The following is a 17,287-nucleotide window of genomic DNA, read 5'->3' on the forward strand; positions in this document are numbered from 1 at the left end:
GGACCGTGTTTGACAGGCTCTTCAAACTCATTATCTCTTTCTTCCGTCGCCCATTCACAAACACTTTCACAAACCACAGAACGAGCCACGTGATTTTCTCTGAATGCAGTTCATACGGCACGGCTCTTCCTGAACAGGTCTGTTCTTGTGGACTGCAGAGGCTGTGCTCGGGTTGCCCTTTGCCTGTTTCCTCACCCTGTGACATCAATAATACATTTTTAAAGAGGATGAGAAGTTCACCTGCGGGCACAGCGGTCCGACTGTCCCAAGTCCCCTCTACTGGAACAGACCGCATGTGTGTGTGTGTGTGTGTGTGTGTGTGTGTGTGTGTGTTAAATGAGACAACGAGAACCTGCAGTGCGTAAAAAGAGCCGCACACATTCATCTCTGTCCCTGCTCTTAATCTTTTTTAAATAGCAACCTTTTCCCTCCCCTTCCCCTAATGACATCCATAAATAAGATGACATCATGAGGTGCTGCAAGGGTGAAATAGCCCATACGGCAGCTAGAAATTGAAAGAGATTGGTGTTTGTTTTGCTCTTTTTCTAATTCAATTCGGCCCAGACCATTGTTTGTGCGTACGTTTCTTTGAAAACAAATATATTAGTTGAATAGTTTCTAGAATAGTTTGTGATTCATCATAATGTAAGTGTATTGCCGCTGCGGAAGTACTTTTCTAAGTAGCCGTAATGTATTGTGTGTGTGTGTCCTGCAGCTAATTTCCTCTTTATGATCATTTTGCTGCAGTTGCGTCAATGCCTGTGAGCTTTGCTTCATACTTTCTACAACCAGAGAGAGAGAGAGGGAAAGGATGAGGGAGACGTCAATACTTACTTTAAACCTGTTCTCCAACTTCAAATCACTAATTACAGCGAGATGATGGCCAATCACAGCTCGTTTAGCCTCCGGCCATCTCCGTCCGTCTGAAATGTCACATTCGCAATATTGTCCCAATCATTTTCTCTGGTTTTCTCTGCGGTACTGCTGACCCGGGCAGTTTTGAGAGCTGTTAATATGATGAGATTGGCAGCAAGTCTCCCATCATGCTCTTCATCAGTGCGGAGAGGAAGATTCTGGCATTAGATGTGCCCTCAAAGAGCCATCGGAAACATAATGCTTTTCCTTTTTGCTCGCTGCTTCAGTTTTGACAACAACACAGCAGGGTTTTCCTTCAAAAATGACTCGATTTTTACATGTGACTCAAAGAAATGTGAGCGTTTTCTCATTCTGCAAAACAATGAACATCAAATAATCCTCTTGTGTGTTTTCTGAACACTCTTGTCTGATTTTTTAGTATATGGATGCATTTGTCCTCTTAGCATAAATAGCAAATATGCTCATTTTAATTAAAACTAATGTCAATATACTTTCGTCTTAATGGCAATGCCATTTTTCAGGAAGTTAAGTTTTCAAGGACAATTCAAAGTCATCTTTCTTTTTTTTTGATTCTTAGTGGGGGACAATCTTACTTGTCAACCCTGTTACCTTACTTTTGTGAGAACAAGGCTTGCAAGTCAATTAAAATTGTAAAACTGTCCACCCTGTTACCATCAACCTTTTTACCGTAATTTACAAACAAATTTAGTATACAGCTGATAATATAAAAGTGAACATTAAAATATAAGCATTAAATTCTCTTTCCAAAAAGTACTTAATAATAGTTTCACACCTTGAGAATAAGACTTGTAATGTCCATCTAAATTGTCCATCCATGTTATCATAACTCTGTAAAGTAAACAGTTGACAGTATAAAAGTGAACATTCAAATATCAGCATTAAATTCTCTTTCCAAAAGTTCACATACAATTACAAAAAGTTTCACACCATGAGAACAAGGCTTGTATTGTCAATTTAAAGTTTGAAACTGTCCACCCTGTTACCGTCAACCCTGTAACCATAATTTTGTAAAGTAAACAACTGATAATAAAAAGTCAAAATACCATCATTAAATTCCCTTTTCAAAAAGTACTTAATAGTTTCACACCTTGAGAATAATACTTGTAATGGCAATTTAAAGTTTTAAAATGTCCACCCTGTTACCGTCAACTGTCACAATCATTTTGAATAGTACACAACTGATAATAAAAAGATGAAATGTAATGAGCGGGGTGGGGCCGAGAGCCGTGGGGGCGGAGCGAGGCCGGTGGAGTTTAATGGTAATGAGCAACACCTGCGCCACTCACCGGTCTCAAGGCCCACGGAGGAGCTCCGGAAGGATAAAAGGAGGAGTGACGACAGTGAAAGACGAGAGAGGACCAGGCCTGGACTTTATTTTGTGTTTTGTGTGCGGCAGTCGTCCATGAGGGGCTGCCGCTTTACTTTCATTTTGTGTTTGTTTATTTTATTATTAAAATGTTAGCCGCCTCCTTCCCATATCTACGAACTTTGCTACATGAACATTAAAATATCGGCATTAAATTCCCTTTAAAAAAAGTACTTTATAGTTTTACACCTTGACATCAAGGCTTATAATGTCAATTTAACTTTTAAAACTCTCTATCCGGTTACCGTCAACCCTGTTACTATAATTTTATACACAATTCCTAATAAAAAAGTGGACATGAAAATATCTAAACTAGTTGACTCTAATTACAAAATTACTCTAAGAACGAACTTTTCTTTGCTAAAAATAAATTATGGTTTCTCAGCCTGGAGAACAAGTCTTGTAATGTCGAATTAAGGCCCTGTCCATACGAACGTGGTTATTTTTAAAACCGCAGCTTTTTCTACGCGGTTTGGCCGTTCGTCCACACGCAAGCGCAGCACCAGTTCACTGAAACCGAACATTTTTGAAAATGCCTGCCAGGGTGAAGATTTTCAAAAACTCCGGTTTCAGTGTTATGGTGTAGACGGCGAAACCGAAGTTTTTGGCTTGTGACGTCGGAGCCTGCGCTGTTATCTCCGCCTACTGGAGACTTTGTCAGGCTTCTGATTGGCCAACATGGCTTTACGGTTGAGATTATATCGCCACCTGTTGGTTTGGCATGCTCTTGACAGTACTTCATAGCATGCGTTTGCGTTTTCATGTGGACAGAGATTTTTTTTAAAACAGAAGTTTTTAAAAATACCCGTGTACGTGTGGACATGGCCTAAGATTTAAAACTGTCCACCCTTAAACTGTCCAATAATAAGCATTCAATTCTCTTTCCAGAAAAAGATTTATGGTTTCACAACCTTGAGAACAAGGCTTGTAAGGTCAAATTAAATTGTAAAACTGTCCACTTAGTTACCATCAACCCTGTTACCTTTCTGAAGGTATAATTACTATGTGTTTCAATAAATATTGAAATGTAACTTGGGATGGAACGATGCAGTTTATTAACATTTAAACACATGCTAGTGTGCTGTGCGTGATTTTCAGTGCATTAGGATTTGGTCAGGATGGTTGACTAGTTCAGTAATCGTCCAACAACTGATGGTAGTAAATTAAGTTTTTTTTTCCTTCTTGTCATTTATTTATTTACTTATTTTAGTACTGGTGTTGGGAATAAATTTAAAGGCACAGGTTCTTAAGGAGAGTTTTAGTGTGCTGCCATTCATGCCATCTGTTATGTTGCTCAAACTATACGAACTATATGAAATGAATTACACATCAAAGTTTAATACTTTTGCTCAGCAAACTTCTGAACTTAAGTGTGAGCGATAATTATAGTGATGTTTGCCATAGCACGCGCTACTAAAAACTGTATTGCATTTTTTCTAGAGACTCTATATTGCCGTGTAAGTGAAAAAAAAAAAATGAAACCAAAAGAGCAAAAACATTGCATAAACCAATACACCTTTGAACAGCACAATGCATTTATCAGCACATCATTTATCTGTACTGTAATTCAATTTTCAACTTTCCCAGCAGGCTATCTACTGACAGTAAGTAAATCCTACATGCTATCTGTTGCCTAACTGTATTTCTTGGTTGTACTGAATCCCTTACTGCAAATTCCCTTAACGGCTGAAATGTAAAATCCAAAGGTGGTAAGTCATTCATAGTTAGCTGAGATAGCAGCATATGTTAGATATATTTGTGACACGCACGTCCTCGGCGTGAGACAGCTTGAAAGTTTCATGCGTGCCTATCATTTATTCTGTTTCCAAAAATGTTCATGGAAACATATTTGCTGAAGTTTTTGGAGGCTGAGTTGGCCCCATTGACAAATACAGTCTTAATGCTTTAACTTAGACAGTTAGAGAAGTGGTAAGTTACATTTTTAGAATAATATGTGCAGTGAAATAGGCATCTGAATGTAAAAAGGACCAAATGCCACATTCACACTGAACTTTTTCCATCCATTATATGATGGATGTCTATATCCCTCAGAAATGTCAAGGTATTACAAGCTGTCCAGCAATAAACATTCCTGATGATGTGTAGCACCTGACATTCAAATCATAGTATTTCCCAACTGTGCAGCAATATATATAGAATTGAAATGTCACAGGAAACGTTCAATAGAACAGTAGTGAGAGGACATGGAAGCAATGCAAATGTTTAGTTTAGAAATGTTTTCATCTCTTTCAGTTCAGTTGTGGTAATTATTGGTGTGACAGAAACTATTTATGCATGTTGCCAATGCAAATCTTGAAATGGTGAAAAAACGCGAAAGTCTGAGACTACCAGAGAAAATCATTCTGCTGCATTCTCTTTTAATTATACACATTTTTATAATTTACTTTTAGGTACAAATCATGTACAAAGTTAAAGTAGTTCACCCAAAAATGTCACACTATCTCTCCTTTGCTCTCTTTCAACATGGAGTTGTTTGTCTGACATCAATAACAAATCTCACCCGAAGAGCACTATAATCCAACACAAATCTGCATTTATCGGCCAGTAACGCTGTCAGGTGTAAACGAGCAGAATTAATTTGGAAAGTTGACAGAGCTGTCAATAAATCTGACAGCTGTGGACAGGAGACCTCACGGAGAACTGCCGGATTTAGCTTGACTGAGCTCGTCAAAGCACTCTGATTTACGCTCTTCTGGTGTGATATAGTGCGATTCTCTGCTGGTTGGTGGGTTACTTTGAGGTTTGATTATGGGATATGTGTGATTGCCATCTGTAGTAATATCATATTTGAGAACATCAGCATCGGCTGCAATGACAAGACTAAGCATTTTGAGGCCCTCGTGGTTATGTATTTATATATTGGAAGCATCACATCAAAACGGCATCATCAGGATTTATGTCATGCTGTGATCAACATTTGCTTTGCTGTCTAGCTGTTTGTGTAAAAAAAAAAAGAAAGGTATGTGGTTGAGAGACGCTAGCTCTTGAAGTAAACATCTACAGTTGCTGCACTCTTTTTTTATAATGGATATAATGGAATCCGATTGTTTAAAAAAAGGTTTTAAATTTGCTGGCTGAATGACAGAGCGTGAAGGAGGGAGAGAAGATGCATGTCAAAAAGTGTGAACGTACATGACTGCAGTTGCAGCTAAGCACGGCCGGTAGGAGACAGTGATAGGAGGAAGAAAACATCTACAGTTGCTGCACTCTTTTTTTATAATGGATATAATGGAATCCGATTGTTTAAAAAAAGGTTTTAAATTTGCTGGCTGAATGACAGAGCGTGAAGGAGGGAGAGAAGATGCATGTCAAAAAGTGTGAACGTACATGACTGCAGTTGCAGCTAAGCACGGCCGGTAGGAGACAGTGATAGGAGTAAGGGATGTACTGCTAGCAAATGGTTGTCCTCATCAGCAGGCTGCTGGAAGAGCCAGACTTGTTAAAAATCTGCCCTCTTTGTCGGAAACCCGGGGGGGGATCCTTCCGGAAAGAGCTACTAGCCAGCAGGCTAATGTCCGCCACCATTACTGAGCAACAGTGAAGGAGACACAAGAGAGTGTGTATGTGAGAGAGAGAGTGTGGAGTGTATTTAATGGCCCATGGCTCAGAGAACGTCAACTATAGCCTTATGAATAATGGGGTGTTGTTGACGATGCAAAACTGCGCAGGGGAAGATGCTATGCATCACATTGCACCTCACAATCACGCTCACGCTCATACATACACATACTGCCACATTTATATCTCACACCTATAGAGTGAACTGTACTTAAAAAGAGATGATGTCAAATGTTTAGTCATATTTGACTAAATATTGGATTTAGGCATATATGCTGCCTTCAGAAAGTAACGCTCATTAATTATTTTATTCTGATCTCAAATTAAAGCACATTTAAAGGGATTTTTTCCCCACACTTATGAGTCATTGCACAATAAGACCAGGAACGTATGAAGATATGAAGATAAAATGAGATTTGTGAGATGTAAAATAACAATTCCATCTCACAAGTGTGAGATATAATGTAGATTTACATTTCAAGTCACAGTTGGATGTTATTAAGCCACAATTATAAGAAATAAAGTTATAATTGTGGAATATAAAGTCACAGTTGGGAGATTTAAAGTCACAATTACAAGAATAATAAATAATAATATATAAATAGTTGTTAGCTATAAAGCCAGAATTGCAAGGAAGAAGTTGCAATTACAAGAAACAGTCACAATTCTGAGATTTAAATTCACAATTACAAGAAATAAAGTTACAGTTATGAGATTCAAAACCACAGAAGGTATAAAGTAAGAATTACAAGAAATGTAGTCACAATTTTGAGATATAAAATAACAGTTAAAAGATATAAAGCCAGAATTACATGAAATTAAATTGCAATTACTACAAATAAAGTCAAAATTGAAAAATTTAAAAGCACAATTAAAATATATAAAGCTGGAATTACAAGAAAAACAAAAGTTGCAATTACAAGAAATAAAGTCACAATTCTGAGATTTAAAGTCGCAATTACAATAAATAAAGTTACAGTTAGCAGATTTGAAATCACAGAAGATATAAAATCAGAATTACAAGAAATTTTGATTTTCTCATGGCCTCTTTAAAATAACTGTTAAAAGATATAAAGCCAGAATTACACAAAATAGGTTGCAATTGTGAGATTTAAAGTCACAGATGGGAGATATAAAGTCAGTTACAAGAATTAAAGTAACAATTGTGTAATATAAAGCTGAATTACAGTTACGCATAAAAACAGACTTTCATACATTGCTGGCATTATTGTGCAGTGACTCACTGATGAATGTTCCAAAGCAAATATATGTTTTTTTTCCCTTCGCATCTAACAAAATTTCTGTAGCTCCATGGAGTAAAATAGCAGAAGCCACCTAAACAGCTCTCCAAGTAAGATGAATGTGAATGCCAAAGAACATTCATATTCATTCAGATTCTCCAGGTTTTATAAACCTTCTTGACCCAGACACTATGAGACCAGACCATACCATCCTATCAAATTAGAATAACTGAGCCAGAACGGCGTTTGTCAAAGAAGTGACCAGAAGGCCAGTAAGAGTTGCAGAGCGCAGGCTGACATGGCAGACACTCTCCAGAGATCAACAGACTCCTCTGTATTTCACAGATTCAGTCTCTTTGGGACAGTGACCAGAGGGAACGACACTTCGGAGAAAGTCACACCTGGAGATTGCTAGAAGCCTTGTGACAAAATCTGAAACCTTTTTGAAGAATAGTTTTATAGCTCAAAAGCACTCTCTTTGACACCAACCAGATAAAGCCCATCCAACATCATCCTAAGGTGGGATCGCATTAGCAAAATTTCACAGGCAACAAAAGGTCCATAGTCTATTGTCAGTAGTGTAGTGATGAATGAAGCATAGCTCACGCAGAAGACACTTTCAAACCCAGTGAATTTCTGTTGGTCAACAAAGTAGATCCATGAGACCAACTCGAACAGATTGCAAAACCATTTTTTATTCCCGATCATAGGGATTCCTATTGATGAAAAGTCACCCGTGTTAAATGTGACCGCACCTTTACTGTCAAGCCTGAGTAGTTGTGTTCAAAATATGAAGATATGTCTTGAAATAAAGCATATTAGAGTTTTGGAAAATGCAGAGCCAGGGTGAAATCAGAAATGTGTTGACTCTGTTAAAGGGGGAAAATTACAGAAGAAAAAACTGGAGATGAGATGAGCAATGCAATTATAGTGTTTTGTGTAATTAGACCAGACAGCTGAGCTATAAATCTGGATTGAACCGGAAATACTCTGCAATGGCCAGTGTGAGGGACTTGAGTCAGTTCATGCAACTGTGACAAGATTTTATGACAATACATTGTAATAATGATGCATTTTATTAATCAGCAATGTGCCATTTGGTGGTGTGGCCAGTGAAGATGTAAAAATCTAATCTCCAGCAGAAAAATCCTTACGGACGAGCCCTGTAAATGTCTTGACATTTCCTCCAGTGAGAGGCATTATTCTCTAGTATACAAATTTTACAACCCTTTCTTCCCTCTCAGTTTTTGTTTGAGAAGGCCTGACTCATTCTCCTCAGTCCTCGTAAAAGCCGAGCCTGGGCGTTCTCATTATGAACACTGATGCTCAGCCAAAGGAAGGAGAGATGAATGAAGCGCAGGCTGACTCACTTCACTTTGACTGCTGTTTTGTCAGCTTTTACTCAGCGGTTGGACTGAGATGAGGACTTTAAGAGGTCTGGTCGCTCAGCTGAGGTTAATTAGACACCGCTTTACTGCAGATATGTTTATGGAGCAATCAGTGATGGAGAAAAAAAAGACATGGATCACATACTACACATACCACATACTGCATCACTACGCTGAGATTAGCATCTTAGAGAAGCTTTAGAGAGTCTGTTTGTGCTGCATCACTGTGGGTAGATGCTTTATACATGGTCCATGCACTGATAGTCAGCATTCACAATGCATTTAACTTCAATAATGTGACTCACAAAGCAGACAGTTGTGGTCCTGGATGCTGATTGGTCAATTAAATTGATCTACATACATATTATACTATCGGCTATGAATGTTTCTGTGTGAGACTATGCCGTACCCATAGAAGATGAATCTCAGTGTATATTAATCTGAGCCGAAGATGGCACTTGATGAACTTAACATTTATTTTGTTTTTATTTTTAATTCATATAAATTATAAAATATGTATTAAATGCATTATAAATTATTAGTCTTAATAAATAGAACCTCAATGAATAACAGACATATAAAGTACATTAGAAAGTATTAGTATGTATTATTATTATTGTTATTTGATAGCACTTAATTAATTTGCTCAATAAAATGTCATAAATATATTAAATCAAAATGTAACATTTTAAAGTTTATTTAAATTATAAAATATGGTAAATATATTGCAAATAATAATTATTAATAAATAGATAGCACTTAATTTGCTTAATAAAACAAAAAAAAATATTACGTTTAAATGTACATTTTTATTATTTTTATTCAATTAAATTATACAATATTTTTTAATATGTCAAAGATAAAATGTGTTAAATATATTATAAATGATTATAATTAATAAATAGCAAAAACAATTTTTTTTTACCAAATATATTAAATGGAAATGTTAATTGTATTTAAATCATGAAATGGTATTTATTAGTATTATTATTAATAATAATAAACAGCACTTAATTAGTTTGCTTAATAAATATGTTCAAAATATATTAAATGCAAAAAAATGACACTATATTATTATTATTATTATTATTATTATTATATCATGTTTTTAGTCACACCATATTTGGGAATATTGTGTGAGAAATGAGAATTGATTTTATCCATCAGGATTTGATTGGATATTTTGGGTGAAAACAGGTTAGGTCAATGTTATTTTTCCCTGGATTACATCAGCAGAATAGAAAACCAATTTCAGAGCAGAGGAAGTTATTACATTTTGATGAAAGATTATGAAAACAAACATGTATTTATTTTTTCCTCTCAACACTGACAAAGCATGAACAATAACACAAGGAACACTTATTAAAAAAGAAAAAGGTGGGTCAATATTGATCGCTTTTTAAAAATATATATATCTGAGAAATGTTACAGACACATTAATGGTAATATATCAATGATCTAACAATAAGACAAGAACCCAGGAGTGTTTTACTGTAGCAGAGCGATGATATCGTCAGATGTAGGAGAACAAATTGGTTGTTCTTGAGCAGCAATGTGAGCAAAGCTCCATCTGTATCTCTCTCAGTCTCTGACGTCTGTATTAACTCTGCACTCTCTCCTGCTGTGTGTATGAGAGCAGGCAGTGTTTAATGGCGTTAGCAGGCAGGAGTGAGCGTAATTGTGCCGCCTCTAAATTTATAGAGGCTGACAAGTCGGGGCCGGGGCTGCTGGGTAATCTCTGTGTAATTGAGGAGTGGAGGTCACCGGTGGGAGACGGCACTGCCCCGCCAAATCCCACGGGCCCCTGTGTGTGTCTGTAACTACCATGATACAGTGCTTGCAGTGCTCTTCACTTTACAAAGTACAGTAATAGCACTAAAATGCTATTTGGCCTTATTATACAAAAAATAAATAAAAATCAATCTCTGGATAAAGCAGACCTTTTGACACAAAAGGCCATTTTTCTTACTAATCATTCTCTCTGTACAGTATATTAGGGCTGTCAGTGTAAACACTTTAATGCATGAGTTTAATGCTGTGAAATGTGAATTTATTCCGTTAGAACTGTTTTGTTTTGTGGCGACTAAAAACTGATTGAATTGTTTGGAATTGCAAGCAGAGCATGCACTTCTCAGTTTTAGGGATAGTGTATTTGCAAATTAAAGACAAAAGAGACGTTGAAGTCATTCGCATTCATTGTACAGTGGGATATAATTATCATCAAAGCTCAACAAGTGAAATATCAATGCAAGATGTTAATGTGAACATCAATGGAGGACTACAGATCGGTGGGAAAAAACAGGATTACGCATTTGAGATTATGTATGTATTTTTATTATTATATTATATTATATTTAGTGCTGTCAAACGATTCATCGTAATCTAATATAAAAGTTTGTGTTTACATAATGCATGTGTGTGTACTGTTTATATTTATTATGTATATATAAATATAAACACATGCATGTATATATTTAAGAAAAATACGTTATGTTTATATATTAAATATATTTATATATAATATAAGAATATAAATATATAAATGTATATGTAAATATTTTCAAAATATATTCTGTATGTGTGTGTATTCGTACATTCATAATAAATATACACAGTACACATACATGTATTATTTAAACAAAAACTTTTATTTTGGATGCGATTAATCGCGATTAATCATTTGACAGCACTTTTATATTATATATTATATTATATTATTATTCTGTTTCTTTAAAAAGGAACTTTGCATTACGGAAAATTTTTAATTTATTATAAATCATCAAATTTATCAGTACATCTACTCAACCTTTTAAAAGTATGGGGTCAGTAAGATTTTTTTTTACAATATTATTATTATTATTATGTCATTTTTTTAAGCAAGCATGCATTCAATTGATCATGAGAGACACTAAAGGCTTTTACAAAGGTCTTTTCAAAATGATTTATTTATTTTTTTTAACAAAAGGCTTCTATTGATATTTCTATTTCAGGTTTCCACAAAAACCTGAAGCAGCACACCTGTTTTCAATGCTGATAATAATAAGAAATATTTATTGCGCTGCAAATCAGAATGATTTCTGAAGGATCATGTGACGCTGATAGAGCAATGATGCTGAAAATTCAGCAAGAATATATCCACATAGTAAATGTTTATTTTAAACTATAGTATTGTTTCACAATATTACTGTTATCACTGTATTTTGATCAAATAAATGCAGCCTTGGTGAGCTTCTTTCAAAAACATAAAAAAAATTGTACTAAGCCCAAACTTTGTATATGCTAATCAGAGATACCATGCATCATAATACACTATATGACCAAAACATATGTTGACACTCCCTCTAAATAAACATTTGGCTGTTTCAGCAAAATTACTAACAGGTGCATAAAATCAATCATACAGCCACAAAACGCCTGCAATGGGTGACAAATGGGTCGCTGTCATCATGGCACTGTTATAGGATTCCACCATAAAGTGCTTTACTGACTCAAGCGTGGAAGAAGCCCAGAGCTAAACACCACCGAACACCCTTCAGATGGACCGTCCTGCATTCACCAAGCATGTGTGCACGTGTTATTTGAGTGTCCACATACTTGTGTGTGAAGGAATGACATTTGCCACAGTCTGAATGCAAAAACAAAATGCTTTAGGAAATAAGTGGTGGATTTTTAAAGATGCCAGTGTGTCTACCGATCTCCAGAGTCTGTGGCGGTGTACAGGTGTGCCGTCGTCATGCTACCTGAGATGCAGCAGTCTCACAGATGAAACAGGTGCGACTCGTCCCAGACAAGCAGTCAGCTCGGCACCAGTCGCCGTCCTGTCAGAGCAGACCCCTTCAAATGGAGCTGTCACTTTATCACTTTGAAGGAGAGCGAGAGAGAAAGAGAGGACGGAGAGAGAGACGGCAAGTCCACCTGTCAAAACCGCACATTGCCATCGCTACAGAGAAGCGCCGCTGATGAGCTGGAAATACTCGGCGCGTGATGCTGCTGTTAGACGCTGTGCAGAGAGAGAGAGAGAGAGAGAGAGAGAGAGATCTCACACGATTCCTGAGGTCAGATGAGATGAATTCTAGGACAGATGGAACAAAGACTTTCTGAGGCTTTCATCATTTGCTGCTAGACAATTGTCTCAGTTCATAAATAGACTGTGATGGTGACTGCTCACTTTTTCAGCAGCCTTGATATTTTTCCCATTCATTTTCTCCAAAGCCATTAAAAAAAAAAAACACTTCAATAAATACTTGTAAGCCTTGAGCCAAATCTGCAATGTAACAAAAAAAAAGTCAGCTGTGGTTGCCAGAATTTTACCATAAAAAATATTGTAGCAAAATTCTAGGTTTTACAAATTGAATTTATATTTGCAGATATTTCAGAAAGAATTTTTTTTTCAAAATACATTAAAACCCACTCTAAAAACACAGGTGGTACGGCAAATACAAAACACCATCATTGTAACACACAAGACATGAAAATAATGCAATAAACATTCATTAATCTACATAAGATGCAACATAAACCCTAATGTACAGTACATGAAAAGAAAAAAAATGGCAAAAATGTTCCTTTAAATGAAAATTTGCTGAACTTTGCACTCACCCTGAGGCCATCCAAGATGTAAATGAGTTTGTTTCTTCAAAGATGAATCTCAGCAACACAAAAGCAAAAACCTGAAATGAGTGAAAAAGTTGTCTCGTCTGAATCAGGAACAAAATATGCACAGTTCAATTTTTACCAGTTCTTTTCAAATCTGTGGGTGGATCTTGATATGAGAGACAACATGAGATGGACTTTTTCACTGGAGGAAACGTTATTATTGATTAGCCAGAAGCAGTGATATAAAGTTAAAACATATTAATGATGCATTTGTTTCTTACAAACACGCAACTTTTTGCTTAACAAGATATTAACTGATGGACTGGAGTGGTGTGGATTACTTGTGGATTATTGTAATGTTTTTATCAGCTGTTTGGGCTCTCATTCTGACGGCACCCATTCACTGCAGAGTGATGTAATGCTAAATTAGTACTTCACTGGGAATTAAACATGCACAGCTAGCATCGTATTTTGATGCTAAAAACATTACTTTCTATACATAGATGCTCATTTAAAGTTAAAGTCACACTGACTTTTATACAAGGATATACCATTTCTTAACAAGCTCAGGGAAGGTCTGGAAGGTTCATGCATTATTTCTTAAAATCGATTTTGAATGAGAATCTTTCTTCCGGAGGCCATCTGCTGCAGCATATTATCCTGAATTGTCTACCCAGGCAAATGTTAGGTATAGATATTCCCACCTCAGTATTTTCAGATGCATGTAACTGTAACCGCATTGACTGTATTTCTGAATGCATATCAGATATGACAGCTTTCACAGACCACATGCAGACATCAGATGGTATCATGTACGCTGTCAGTAACTCAGGAGCAGAAACGCAGTGGGAAATGCGATGAAAGCGCTTGAGGTCAGATCAGCTGCGCTGTGGCTAAAGACTTTCATCTGGGCAGGAGGAAATGCTCTTTCCATCCCAAATGCAGGAGGAGTATTGATTACAGTTTTCTTTTTGCTGTAGTGAGTCCATACTGATTACCGAACTGAATGCGTCGGAGGGAAAGTGAGCTCAGGCCTTCGGTCATCTGTATTATAGTCTTTAATGCAGTCATAACACTTTATCTGCTCCTTAGCTAATTATCAGGTGCATAGTTACTTAATATATCAGAGACTATTACCCTGTACTAATAAAAAGTACTGTAGTATTTATTACCTTTTAGATAAACCATGGGAAAATAATAAAAATGTATATATTTATTTATTTGTATTTTTTTTGTTTTATTTATTTTTTATGTACAGTAACTACACTAACATGAAGAGCCATTTTGGACATGATACCATAGTATCACAATGGCACTTTTCCCGTTTATGCATTTTGGCATATTTACAATGCATTTAAGGATCACATTTTATCAATTTTTGCTTTTCTTAGGAGTCGATCCCATGACCTTGGCGTTGCTAGCACAATGCTCTACTGTTTGAGGCGCAGGAAATATTTTTTTCAGAACCATTCATGGTTTAAACCTTCATTGTATATTATATTATATATGTGTTGTTAGGCATAAAACCTAAAACCCCCTTAACTGTTATAAATTCACCGTAAACCACGGCTTCTCAGGGCTTACTGTATTTTTATATAACGGATAGTTCTGGTCCTATTAGTTATTTTGTGAAACCTTGCTACATATATGGAATTTTTATAAAAGCAATAAGCCCCGTGAAGCCATGGTTTACAGTGAATTTATAACAGCTAAGGGGGTTTTAGGGACTCGGCTCCGCCCCTTAGCTGTTATAAATTCACTGTAAACCATGGCTTCTTGGGGCTTTTAATCGCTTTATTCTTCCTCCAAACAATGTAGTTCCTCAGAAACGGTTGTGGTAGCAACAAAGTGGATGCCGAGCAACAACAGAAACAAAGAAGTGGATGTTTGTAGAGTAATTTACAACAGCTTCGAACGAGGCTCAAACAATCAGAATCAAGGACCGGAAATATCAGTTTTATAAAAATTATTTACCCAGCACTAATTATTAGTATAATTTACTATCAGTGGTAGAGCATTGCATTAGCAGCGCAAAAGGTCGTGGGTTCGATTCCCAAGGAACACACATACTGGTAAAAAATGTATAGCCTGAATGCACTGTAAGTTGCTTTGGATAAATGCATAAATTACTATTATTATATGTATAATATATACATATAAATGTATAATATATGCACATACGTTCGGGTCAGTACTAGTAGTTTTATTAAAATGACTATTCATTTACAACAGTTTCACACCACCTGTTTACTAACAAGATAATTCTCAGCTGACCTCTGAATATACTTGACTGAAGAGGGGAAATGTGCAAGAGAGACGCGGTTGTGCAAATGAGTTGGGGGCCAGTGAGTGCTCCGATCGGATCAATGCAGTAATTAGAGCAGCCGCTCAAGGCAGGGACTGGCAAGACTGTCTAACCCACACAGGAATACTCTATAAACACTCTCAATGTCCTCTCCGAAGGTGTGCATGCGCATGTTCAGACATGTCAGCCTGAGAGCCCTTGTGCTGCTTGGTGTCTGTGTGATTTGTTTGGTGGCTCTCTCAGACATGGAACTGGGTGAGCGGCGAGGGGAAAGGATGGGGAGTTCGACCGAACGCTACTTGTCATTTCCTCACAATAAATTACACACTACCTCAGAGCCTCTGTTGGTTGGAGCTAAACAAACAGGCAGTGTCGTGTCACCCATGTCAGCCCCTTTAGAGGTCAGAGGTCAATGACTGAGTGACAGGTGTGTGCACAGGGAATTTGAGAGAAAGATTACTGCTCCCACATCGAGAGACAAAAAAAGAGAGATCCATTGCAAGTTGCAATCCAGCATTGACTGTTGAGAATTTATTGTTTAAATACTGAAACTGCATCCAGAGCACAACATTTCATGTCTTTACAACAAATCTACACTTAGGAGGATTAATAATGCAGCTAAAGCCAGGTCCAAACTATTGGCATGATGTCTGGTCCACTTTGCAGCTTTTTCTAGCCGTTTGTTCAGGAAGTAAACATTTGATCAAGACTAATGAAGCTAACCTGAGTTTGTTTTGCTGTAATGTGTGAAATGAAGATACTGTAATAGATAAAAAGCCCTTATTTGTTGATTTGTACGATAAAGTTCCTTTTGTTAACATTAGTTTACATCAACTAACAATGAAAAAAAAATTAGTTCATGTTAATTTTAACATTTAAAAAATCATACATTATAAAAAAAATATTAAAAATATTGTTACACATATTATTAAAATCAAAAGTTGAATTTGGTCATCTAACAGGAACTAAGTTGTATTTTTATCAACTAAGATTAATAAATATTGTAAAACATACTGTATATTGCTCATCATTAGTTAATGTTAGTCAATGTTAACTAATGGGAACTTGTTGAAAAGTTGAAAAAAATGTTTTGCATATTTGTTTATTATTGTTATTGTTTGTGTTTGTTTTTCCGTTCCGTGTATCCGTTAAGTTTAATCAAGATTTTACTAATTATGATATTATATTATATTATATTATATTTAGGGCTGACATGTTAACTAAATTAATTCGTTATGAAAAAATTACGCGATTAAAAAATTTAACACAGTTAACACTAGCCCCGCCCCCAGACCTGTACGACATCTTACATTTCATACAGTTGAATGTTGACAAATATGATGCAGGGCAGCAACTCCATCAATGCAGTTATGTCCTAAAATTCAAGATATTGGGGCAAAAAATGCCCCTGTATGAGTTTTTGTCTCATATTTATAAAGCATGATAAGCAATATCACACAAGCAGCGAGAGCAATATCACACGAGTGCTGTTTATGTCCGAATACCACGAGTGCAAATGTGATTTTATACAACAGTTCAGTAAATAAGAAGTTAATATTGTGTTATATTTTAAACACAATATTGTGTGCTTCTGCTCAATTTTGCCAACGAAGATATTACCTATAAAGCCACAGCAGAACTGTTGTGCGTCTGTAAGCAACATAGCAGTGTTTAGAATGAATCTGCATTTTGAACTAATCGTGCGAACCAATGATTCCAAAGCCCATTCATAAAGAGAGCCGTTTATTTCATTCCTGAATGAATCAGCCGTTTGAATGAATGAATGAATGACTCATTAAGACATTTACCGCCACCTACTGATAGTTTTAGTTTCTTATTTAGAGTGTCATTTCATTTATTAAAATAAATAAATAAATAAAAACATTAAAGGTATAGTTCACCAAAAAAAAAAAAA

General features: G+C 36.1%; 1 protein-coding gene across 1 annotated transcript in view; it reads left to right on the forward strand.

Annotated features, from left to right (window-relative positions):
* Positions 1-17,287, forward strand: part of fars2 (phenylalanyl-tRNA synthetase 2, mitochondrial) — a 157,298-nt gene that overhangs the window by 92,768 nt on the left and 47,243 nt on the right. The window lies entirely within an intron of this gene.

This window comes from Sinocyclocheilus grahami, unplaced genomic scaffold (assembly GCF_001515645.1).
Source record: "Sinocyclocheilus grahami isolate Dianchi unplaced genomic scaffold, SAMN03320097.WGS_v1.1 scaffold164.1, whole genome shotgun sequence".
NCBI classification, from domain to species: domain Eukaryota; kingdom Metazoa; phylum Chordata; class Actinopteri; order Cypriniformes; family Cyprinidae; genus Sinocyclocheilus; species Sinocyclocheilus grahami.